This window comes from Hirundo rustica, chromosome 9 (assembly GCF_015227805.2).
Source record: "Hirundo rustica isolate bHirRus1 chromosome 9, bHirRus1.pri.v3, whole genome shotgun sequence".
Classification (NCBI taxonomy): domain Eukaryota; kingdom Metazoa; phylum Chordata; class Aves; order Passeriformes; family Hirundinidae; genus Hirundo; species Hirundo rustica.
This window is the reverse complement of record NC_053458.1, coordinates 12,147,033-12,158,770: the sequence shown is the minus strand read 5'-3', so window position 1 is coordinate 12,158,770 and position 11,738 is coordinate 12,147,033. Positions and strand designations below refer to the sequence as shown.

The following is an 11,738-nucleotide window of genomic DNA, read 5'->3' as shown; positions in this document are numbered from 1 at the left end:
CTCAAGGGTGTATTAAAAGGCTGTTTCCTTTCAAAACTGAATTAAAATTTGGGCTTATACAATTATTTAAAATAACCTCTTTGTTCTATCTATTACCTTTTTTCTCCTTTCTTTTTTAAGAAGCAGCTTTTGAACATGTAAGCAGGCTGGGGATCTGTTTGTGCTTTCCCTCTTTATACATTCACAGTCTCCTGTTCTGAATTTTGATTCACTGGGTGCTGTCCTCTCAAACAGTCCAGCACTGCTCCTGCTCTCACTGCGCTGCTCTTTGGCCACAAATCCTTTTACAGGAAAGGGGCTCTGGGTGCAGCTGCTGTAGGTGCACAGGACAGGCAAAGCCCCTCATCCTGGATGCCAAACACGAATATTCCACCTCACAGCTCAGGGGGTAATGAAAACTGAAGACACAAAGGGATTTTGCACTAGATTTCTGAAAAATCCAAGCTGAGCTGACAATCTAAGCACTTCTCTCTCAACAAAGGCTGCTTGGGATTTACAAACTAGCTGTCCCTCCTGAAGAGCCTGATTTATTTGGTATGCTTTGGGCAATCTTAACGTATGCCAAGTTTTTATTCACAGACATGGTCTTTTGCATAATACCCAAATAGAGTGTTTGCTCAGGAAGGGGTAGACCTGAATTCCAAGCTTTTCCCTGCTGAGGAGGGCTGAAACTATGGCTTACTTCCTGGGGGAACACACAGAGCCTGCAAAGAAGGACAAACCTGGATTTGAGTGGAAGAGACCTGGGACTCAGTTTCTGCTCCCTGGGATGTTCAAATACCTAACATCAGATGGCATCTGGATTAAAAAACAAATACAAGCCAGAAATAATCAAGGACAGTGAGACTGGGACCAGGAATACATCACTCTTGGCCAAGCTCCATAATCACTAAGTTAGATAATGATGCCAGTCCTCTTGGCAGACCTTATTGGCAACATGCTAGTGCGATTATGTTATTTCAGTTCTGCAGCAGCTTGAACGTCTCTGCATTGCCTCTCCATGGCACAGTACAGACATACCGTCTTCTCTTTCACTGAAGTACAAGCTATTGCATTACCTGGGTCAGAGAGAAGTTATGTGTAATTGCAATATTAATGCAACTACTACAGCTTCACTATTCTTATGCATATCCTTCACATAGCCTCGGTATCCATGGTACTGCTGCACCTGGGACAGGAAACTTTTAAATTTCATTTTTAAAATGTTCTGTGATATCTCCTGTTTCAAGTAATATTTAATTAGGTTGCAGCAAAGAGAAAGCAAAATTGAGAATCCCCTAATTAATGACATAAAGAATTTTAGAATAAATATCCTCAAGGATTTTACAGTAACGAAGACAAAGATTTGAAAAGGAATAGCATGTTATAATTCATCTGCCCTTGTCTTTTCTAACACATCTTACCCTCTCTACAATGGGGATGAGATTTTCTGGACAGCTGCATTTCCAGCTCAGCACCACAGATCAGGGATCATGCAAGAGGCACTGCTTCATTCTTCCTCCCTACGTGCAGCTTGTGGTGCACAAAGCTTCCTGCCTCCCACCCAAAATGCCTGTGTGGGGCATAGGACATTACCCCCTGGCCTACTGGAGTAGCTCTGAGCACACTGGCTTCCAAGAATCCCACCCTTGAGCCCTCCTGATCCTCTGTGTGATCAGGACGACCAAAAGTTACATGCCTTGACTGGAAGCATAAACATCTTGTGTGTCCTTAGAGAATCAGTCCCCAGTTTCACTCTGTGCAACATCCCATCCAACTGGAGCAGTTCTGGCGTAGATGCACTTGGCCTTCAAGGCACTCAGACTTCTTAGGAATTGGGAAGAACCTAAAATTCAAGCATCAAAGACAATTAAATGACCTCCTGGGAGAACATGGATCTACTTTAGTTAGTTTCCAAGAGAAGGGACTTTCCCAACCACAGCCAAGAGTAGCTGCTGCAAGGACTGTCTGCCATGCGACTTGTGTCCGTGTCAGACACTTGCCAGGAGACAGAGCAGGGCAGCATTCAAAGTGGGTCATCAGAGGTTTTTAAAATTAGCCTGCCTTTGAATCACATTCCACAAGATTTAGATCATTTCCAAGGAAGTCTGTCACACTGAACGTGCAGTTTTTAAAACCCAATGTTATGGCTGGGCTGTTATTGTTCAGCAAGTGCTGCTTGCACAGCAAGATTAGAGACTTGCTTCCAAAATGAGGGTCAAATTTATAAACCTGCATTCACTGCACTGTCTCTAATAGGATATTCTTCTTTTGCACTCTTTCCTGTTTAATGTGAAATAAAATTCCTTTTCATTTTTAGCAAACCTTACAGCTGGAATATAATTTTGGCTAATAAAGCATCTATAAACACCATCAGTTTTATTGTGTATGACTGCTAACTCATACCTTGATAACAGCACTTGGCTTGACTGGCAGCAGCGAGGTAACCATGGACACAGTTATTATTAAGAAGAGATAAAAATTACATTCCAGTTAATTCAGAAATACTTCTTTTCTCTTGAATGGGAAATTGAAAAAAAAAAATATTTACAGATCTATTCCCACACCAGATGTCATGCCTATTACTGGTAACATTAATATTGTTATCATTTTAGCTGCAGTGCTTGGAAATACCAGTATGAGGTCAGGGTAACTAAGAGAGATGCCTGAAGAGAAATTTTGGTCCTTGAAACTCAAGGCTTAGAGTTGGAGCAAACAAGGCAAATGAGTAAAAGAAAATGGTTTTATCTCCATTTTTAAGATAAAGGAAAAGAAACACAAGATAAATCTTTACTAGTCTCAAGGACTTTGTCATCTTTGGAATTACTTTTTCTGTACGTATTAAGCATAAAAAAGGCATCAAAAATTGCCAGACTAGTCAGTTCTGAATGAGTAAAATCACATATATGTCCTCACTAATATTTTGCATTATTTATAATTTTTATAGACGTATTTTAAATAAGTTTCTATAAAGACTGATCATACAGCAGACTGTTTTACTGACATTGTATGGTCTACAAAAACCTCTTGAATCCTGGAATTTCAGCAAACTCCATCCCTTAGGGAGCACATCAGTTTTATCTGTGCATTTTTCTAGCCAACTTGCATCTTCTTCTGTGCATGGGTGTCAAGAACTACAATATGGGTTGACCCAACTCAAACCAGCTGTTGGTTTTCTTGTTTGAATTATTTTTCTATCACACCCTGCTTTTGCCCTTTGCCCTTTTCCATACTGAATAAATCTTGGCTGTTCAGCCAGACGAGAAAACATCCCACAAACAAGATTATTGTCCTTTTTGGCCAGGTATGCATAGCCCAGATTGCTAAGTCCCAACTCGTGGGTCAGGCCATTTTCACATCTCTTATTCTGTATTATCAAAAGGTCTCTTTGAGTGTATCTACCTGTATGCTAAAAAATAAATCTTCATGTGGCAGGATGATTATACTTTGTATTAAATACGTACAACATTATCCCAGCCCCAGATAATTTAAAAGAATCTTTCCAAGACTCCATGCGTAAACTAAATTCAGGCAGAAAAAAAAAAAAAAAAAAAAAAAAAAGAAAAAAAAAAAAAAGGATACAAAATATATAAAAGGCAATAAACCCGTAGTTCATTGTAGCCCATGGAGCACTCTCTAACTCTTGTAAAATTACTTCTGTCACAGAGGCAAGCGTCTGTGCTTCCATCTGGAAACAAAGACTGAATTATTGTCTCTAATGTCAAGGGAATGTTTTAATTTCTTGTGTTATTGTCACTTGAAAGTATGTCCCCCAGCCTACAGATGGAGAGAAAGGGCTGAGGTTACAGATTCACTAGTGTTCCCCACGGAGTTTTGTGCCTGCTCTCTGTCTGAAACTCATCACTGTGGTTCTCACAAATAAAGAATGATTTCATAAATACAAGCATTGGGTTCAGCTATTCAATGACAGACCTTATTGTACGCTTCTTGAAAACGTTCCTTTTAAGTGCTATTTCTTTGGAAATTTATATTTCTTAACGCAATATTTGCTTCTAAAGATGTGTCTTCATTCACTCTGCACAAACTGGGAGATGTCAGGTTCATTATGTCCCATCAATTCTTAAAACTACCACTGGAGAAAGGATGAGATTTTTGCTAAGATTTTTAGCTGATCAGAGAATGGGATGTAGAGAAGCTGAGATGGCTGAAAATGTCTAGCAGTAATGTTAAGGACACAATCACCAATTCTATGTATATATACACTATATAACATGTAAGTAGATTCTGAACTAACAGAAGTTAAGAGTTCATTGACCATTCTTGTGTATTTATAACAGCATTTAACCCGAATGAAATTTAAACGCTACCCTTTCCACATCTACATAATATCTATATAGACTTGGCTCACCCACTATGTTTTTAGAGATATTGGGTTTGCTGAGGCTCCCTTGCCTTTCCCCTCACACATGCATTGCAGTCCCCATTAAAAAGAGGATTGTGAAGTTCCTCTGGATGCCATTTGCTTTCTTTCATCTCTGTGTTGAAAAAAAATGTACACATCTAAGGGTGAACACTCTCAGTCTCGTCTGTAGCTTTGGACTCGGAAGAAATTTGGGGTTAATATTTTTGTTACAGAGTACTTTTTCCACTGTGGAGGCTTAGATTTCCTCACATCTCAAATCCACATCTCTATAGCATTTCGATTTCATACCTTTCGATGAGCAGGAAGGACTGGACGGTCCTGGACTTCTCTGTGGTCTCTAAGCTTCAATACAGAGATGAAAACACCAGCAGCTTGAAGGGGCAGAAAATAACAGAATGAATAGCATTATGCCAAAATGAGACGGCTTTCACTGCTACCAGTTGCAAAGAAAGAACAAAGATTCATTAGCCTGGTTCACCAGTTTGGTAGCTGGGTGACAATGTATTTTCACACAGTCCAGTATGCTATTGCATAGCTTGGATTCTTTTAAATAGCGATTACAGTCATTTTATAACAAAACACGCACCACAGCAGATGTTCTCATGTAGTACAAGAAAACCTTACATAAGAACACTTGACACTAAGAAACATCTTCTTACTCAATGCAGATAGAACACAGAGTCCCTTTACATGTTCACAGACGCCTCACAAGTAAGTAGCTGGGTAAGCATAGGTAGCAACCACCTCAAAAGAGACCCTCGGGAGGATGGAGAGCCCCATCCTTTCAGACCCCACCTATCAGCTAAGAGGAGAAGACATGGACAGCAACAGATCAACAAACTGGCAAATTCAAAGCACTCACAGTTCCTGGTGTTTCGCTACAGTTGTGCGCTCACCAACAGATATATTCTTGTCCTCTGCAGGTGCTTTGTTCCCATAAAACAACTCTTGCTGCAGCAGGGCTCAGAAAACAGAGATCACACTCCTCTGTCTTCCCAAACTCATGTTCAAAGTGAGAAATAACAGGAAATTCATGCAAATGCAGTCTGTGGAACTCGAGGAATTCCATGCCTCAGGACATCAACAAACAGAAACACTGCAAATACTTCCACTGCTTACACAATGTACAGGCAAAAGCTCACCAGAATTTGTGCCACACAATGTAAAATCTAAGGGATGAGAAGATGAGCTTCCTTTCTTTTCTGCAGTGTGGTGATGGGTGCAGTGCTGGGCACACAGATGCTGCCTACCCTGAAGAACTGCAGTGGCCACCTTCCAGATGTTCCCAGGTCTGTAGTTTGAGCAGGCACAGAAGTTCCTGCTGTTGTGACCAACACCTCTCCAGAGACACGTCATTGATATAAATTTTAAAGTTCAAATGCTTGTTCCCAGAAATTTGCTTTTACTTCCATTGTGTTCCATTCTTGAATTTTGCCAGCACACTGAGGATTGCACTGCACATCTTTAATGCTTTTTTTTCTGCTTGGGAACATGTCTTTTAAACAAAATACATGAAAGTTACATTCTTATTAATAGATTATGAACCACTAATGCAATTATCAGTTTAAGCAAAAAATAAAATCATTTTTTTAAGTTACTAGTCCAGGCATAGGTACCGTTAAAAAGAACATTATCATTTCCTGCATATTTAAAAAAATAATTAGAACTTTATTTTTCCAATTTTTACTAATTAAAAAAAAAAAAACACAGATTAAAAATGGGAAAAATAAAGATATTTTAATATCTTTATTGCCTTCAAGGCACTGTAATTTTAGATAATGTTATTCTCCTAAATTTCTGTTGTACTAATTTTTTTCTCTCTACTTCCATATTATTCTCTTCAGGCACAGATCATGCATTTCTCCCATCTTATGCTTCTGCTTCATTTTTCCTAGGGACTGGTTTGTTCAGCAGCAAGCAGGCAGTCATTTTAGCCTCTTTATTCCCCTCATCCCCCATTCTCTTTTGTGGATCTAAAGGATACACCTAAGGTGAGTTGAGACACTGTTTGTAAGATCTTTCTGTCCACCCCCACCCCAATAACAGTAATCACAGACAAGGTGTCCTTGTTCTTTCCTTGCTACCAGAACATTCAAGATTGACAACTCTATACCGAGTTGCTCGTTTAATCATACATGTTCTGGTGGAAATTATTACCTTTATTGCAAAGCTGTGTATAGATAGAATTAAATGCTCATTTTTGCAATGAAGAATGCGCTCTTCTGTAAAATAATTACTCCATTATCAGGTCTGCTGTAAGTATTGTGCAGTTGCTAGTAATTTTTCTCATTCTGTGAGGATTATAAAGAGAACCTGAACTTCCAAAGTACAGGATTTAAGACTATCAATTATTTCCTTCATGGCTCCCTCCCTTTCCAAAAGAAAATAATCTCCTCTGAAGAAGGTGTCATTCTTATGAGAACAGGAGGGTTGCAATATCACACTTTCAATGAGAATGCTAGACCTGATTCAAAGTCCAAAAATTCGAACTACATGAAAAGTGTCCTATTAACATCAGTAAGCTGCTCATCAGCTCTACTGAACAAAAGCTTCCCCTCACTTAAGGTCCTGCTGATAGCTGTCAGGCCCTTGAAAGTTTTGACATCCTGGTTCCAGTTACATTGGCTCCACCAGTAAGATTTATGCAGGTTTTCTGCCCATCTTCACTGGTTAGTTATAGTCAAGTACCCTTTCCTTGCTTCAAAACCGTGTTTTATATGACTTAACTTTTAAAATCTTGTTTAAATGATAAGCATTATAGAGACTGTGCCAGCAGTAATAACCAAACAAAGTCACAGCCCTTTTAAGATACATAATTTTTGAAACCAGGGTTTCCTCTATGCCTTGCAATACATGTGATACTAAAACTTGAAAGAAATTACTGTTGTATAATTATAATTTCCTGAAAAAAAGCCCTCTAAAATAACTTACAATTGTGAATGTTAGGTGTGGCTGAATACATTTACGCCTTCAGAAACATCAGGAAGTTCTTTTTATTCCATAAACACTCTTGAGAACTGATGGGCTAAACAAGACTTCCCTGCCAGGTGTACTTTTTATGAAACAAAGCATCACAGGAGCATGTCAAGAAAGAAAACAAAATTAAGACACTTACAAGTACTGGGTGCAGACAAAAGAGAAATAAATACTCTGGGACAAGAACATAAAACAGGAAATCCAGGAAGGAAAATGACAGTTAGGTAACAGGCCTTACAAGTAAAGCAGATAAAGGAAAGAAAATAACAAATGTACCTTGTTCATGATATCCAATCTCCCACAATCCAACTACTTCCACTCTTTGGAATCCAGAATCATTAGGGCAAAATTTTGTGACTTAGAAATGGAAGCTAAAATGGAAATCATGCTGAAAACAGAACTGCACTGGAAAACATCCCTGTCCAACTGAGCACTAAATATTTATACCACAGAGGAGAAAAAAGGCCTTAATCAAGGCTAGTCCCAAGCCCACAAACTTTCCATCCTCTCTGCTCAAAGGCAGCAAACAGCTTGAATTATTATTCAACCCACATGAACCAAAGCTGAAACATTTTTTCTGCCTGTGCCCAAAAAGAAGAATCACAGTATAAGGGCTGATTTTCACAAAGGGCTGATTTTCACAAAGGGCGGATTTTTGGTTCACCACAATCTGTAGCAGTGCCACAGGCTTCCCCCCAACACCCTCACGGCCACGGCAGGAATGCCATCGGAGCCAGGACAGAACAGGTAATGCCAGCTGAAGCCAGAAAAGCCAAGCTGTAAAAGCAGCAGCAGCTGCAGCATTCAGCCCCCGGCCAGGGCAGCGGCTGAGCGCCGGCAGTCACGGCTCGAGCACCACCAGCTCCCATGTGTGCTGCCCAGGGCTGAGCAGGATGGGTACCACGGATGACAGAGCAGTCAGCAGGAAACCCCCCCATGGCTCGGAGCACAGGGTGCTCCTGGACACACTGGCTACAGTGTTTTCTGGATAGTCACCGTTCCCCTGAAGGACACGCCGGTATTTTAATCCCCGATGGATGCGTTCTCCTCCTCCGGCTCATTAATGCCAATCTTCTCTACAATAAATAAGCTCGGAAGTTGGTCTTCTCTGGCCTCTCCTGGATGATTTATGTCATGGGCTTGCAATAACTCATGCTGAAGCTTCTCTGACCTAGATTCACTCCAACGTTGTAACTAGTTTGGTGACTTCTTTCCAGTCTTTCAAATCCATTATTCAGCAAGCTGGTGCTGATGATGCACTTTCAGCCAGGTTGCTTTCATCTTTCATTTTATTAGATGCAAATTGGATTTGAAAATGAAGGCGGACACTGCTGTAATCATACTGGCAGGTAACAGTGTTACTCAGCTGTCAACAGAATTCAGCCTAAATAGATCATGGCACAAAAAAGAAATTGTATCAATGACTTTGCTTTGCTTGTATTTAATACTGCATCAAACCTATACTGTCACAGGGGACGAAAGAGTGAACACAAGTTGCAAACATAGCACTCATTCTATATCCTTTCTCTTTTCTCTTCCTTCCGCTCCTTAGCTAATTCAAGGGGAGTTATTACAGCATGAAATTTGTGCATGGTTTGCCAAAAAGATAGCAGGATAATAATAAACCAGACAGCACCAAAGCTGTGGGTTCCACTTTCTATTACTGGTTTAGATAAACTAATTAATTAAAATATCAAGAGCACGTTTTACACATGAATACTCTTGGGTTCCAGAGAGCTAAAAGTAAATCAGTATAAAACACTAGGTACAGATAGACACTGCTAACACTGATTTGCTTGCCTGTATGTTATTTGTAATAAATAACATTATGGTCTGCTTTTGTAAAAGTAACTATTGACAATTAATTGATTGCACTAACCCTTTCTGAACAATATCCTTATGTAAAATATGAGCCAGCTGTGGCACAATCAAAAATACTAATTAGTTTTAACCAGATTTCAGCAATTAATTTGATGAGGCCTCATTCATGAGTTGTACTGTGCTAATTTTTCCTACTTTTGCTAAGACTTTAATACTAAGGAACATGTCCATGCTCATTGTTCTTTACTATTGATATGAAAATTTTCTGAGGCTTTCACTAGAGGGAGTAGTATATAGTAGAGAGATGTTTGACTGGTTTTTGTTTATGTTTGTGGGGGTGGGGGGTTTTTTGTTTGTTTTTTGGGGTTTTTTTGTGTTTTTTTGCTTTGTTGGGGTTTTGTTTGTTTGTTTGGTTTTGGTTTTTTGCAAAGGGGCAATTATTCCCTACAAGGAGGAAGGAAATGCAACTACAATGCCTCCAAAGGAGAGGCCAAACACTGAAATGTCTCAGCAAAGGACACAGATGGAAGAACCCTGTATTTCCTTTAAGTGGAGACAGTTTATTAACAAGTGGAAATGTCATAAGAAGGTGGGAGGGTTAAACATCTGGTCTGAAGTCTGGCAAGATCTACCCAAAGCTTTGGGCGTATTGTCAGAATAATTCCTGATATGTGTCATTTATTGTGGTCTTCTGTGGAAACACCAAAGTCTGCTGCCAAGAGCCCATCTCACTTCAACTGCAGAAAGCAGCTTTCTCACCCATTACAGAGCTATAATCTTGTGCACCCACCACTTACTACAAATACTCTCAGAAATGGAAATTAACAAGTGGGAGAAGTACTTAACATTTTGCCACCCTTCCAGCGCAATGAAAAAGCAGAATTAATAATTCTGTTGGTGCAGTCAGAAAGGGGAGTCAGACTCTTGCCCTGACTCCCTCCTGGCCAAGACACAAAACCCAGCAGCACAGCCCCACATTCACAACAGGTTCCCCCCATTCCCAAAGGGTGTCAGAGGTGGCTGCTGCCCTAAGCAGGGTCATTGATTCCTCATTCCTCAGCACAGGTTCCCTTGGAAAACGGAAATCAGGTTTCTCCATCTTTTGGGGGAAACTTCAGCTAGATGTAAAAAAGTCATGAAGCCAAGTTGTGCAAATTGACCTAGGAGTCAAGTACTCTTACCCCTCCAAAAGCTGCAGAAGTGTGTCAAAATGGCCCCTCAAGTCCTCACACACGCCTGTGCAGAGTCCCAAGCAAGTTTGGATCCAGGTATTTTGCAGTTGAAAGATCTTGATTGTTGCAGGAGTAAATAAAAAAATCAATCAACTTTGCATATATGCATACCTATCTCAATATCTGTGCCTTCATCTGAAGAAAAGAATTATTAATTCAAGCCAATTTTGATCTGAATTTCTTAATTCCTTTATTTTTATTCCTTACTAGACCATTCAAGAACATAAGAAAGAGTGTTGTGTACACAAATTATAGACATATATCCAGTGCACTTCCTACATGGCTCTGTATGCCATTACTGAGAGCCTCAGAGATTCAGCATTACAAGAAAAATCACAATATCTCTAATAAGTATTCCCTGCTTGTGTGATCTGACAGGTAGGTGCAAGAAATCTTTCTCGTTTTTAAAAAATAAAAATTCTTAAATACACTTTAAAAACAAAAATTCTTAAACACATACTCACTCATCTCACAAGCCCTCTGCTGTGTCAGGGATTTCTTTGGACACATTTCGGTGCTGGGGTCTGGCTCCCTGAGCAGCTCCTGCTTTCCCAACCGATGCAGAGCAGACCGAGGGCTCTGCTGCGATTCGAGCCAGGAGCCTGCAGCAGAGGGCACTGTGAAAGCGCCAGAGCTGCAGCCCTGCACAGAAGGTTCTGGAAAGGGAGACGGGACATTCCCCCCAGGGGACACGTGTGCCATTCTCACCGATGCTGCTCTCAGTTCCCCTGCGGGAAAGGGGATGGCTGTTCCTCTGAGCAGGGGTCCAGGCTGTGTTATCACACCACGCTCAGAACAAGGCCAGCTGAGCCTTTGCTGCAGAGCTGCTGTCCATGGAAGCTGCTCCCAGGTGAGGCTCTGCTGGGCTGGTTCCTGGTCTCTCCAGGCCGGGCAGCGGGAGCGCTGCTGAGGGCATGGGCAGAGCGCCGCTGAGGGCATGGGCAGAGCGCTGCGGAGGGCACGGGCAGAGCGCCGCTGAGGGCATGGGCAGAGCGCCGCCGAGGGCATGGGCAGAGCGCCGCTGAGGGCATGGGCAGAGCGCCGCCGAGGGCATGGGCAGAGCGCTGCGGAGGGGATGGGCAGAGCGCTGCGGAGGGGATGGGCAGAGCGCCGCTGAGGGCATGGGCAGAGCGCCGCCGAGGGCATGGGCAGAGCGCTGCGGAGGGGATGGGCAGAGCGCTGCCGAGGGCATGGGCAGAGCGCTGCGGAGGGGATGGGCAGAACGCCGCTGAGGGCATGGGCAGAGCGCTGCGGAGGGGATGGGCAGAACGCCGCTGAGGGCATGGGCAGAGCGCCGCTGAGGGCATGGGCAGAGCGCTGCCGAGGGGATGGGCAGAGCGCTGCCG

General features: G+C 41.8%; 2 long non-coding RNA genes across 2 annotated transcripts; both read right to left on the bottom strand.

Annotated features, from left to right (window-relative positions):
• Positions 1-1,338: 1,338 nt before the first annotated feature.
• Positions 1,339-5,698, bottom strand: LOC120756646 (uncharacterized). Its single transcript, XR_005702190.2, has 3 exons — positions 5,226-5,698; positions 4,652-4,734; positions 1,339-1,825 (listed from the first exon to the last, which is right to left on the bottom strand). It is a non-coding gene; the product is annotated as an uncharacterized LOC120756646 (long non-coding RNA).
• Positions 5,699-7,383: 1,685 nt separating this feature from the next.
• Positions 7,384-11,283, bottom strand: LOC120756648 (uncharacterized). Its single transcript, XR_005702193.1, has 4 exons — positions 11,101-11,283; positions 10,857-10,994; positions 10,342-10,448; positions 7,384-8,723 (listed from the first exon to the last, which is right to left on the bottom strand). It is a non-coding gene; the product is annotated as an uncharacterized LOC120756648 (long non-coding RNA).
• Between the last annotated feature and the right edge of the window lie 455 nt (positions 11,284-11,738).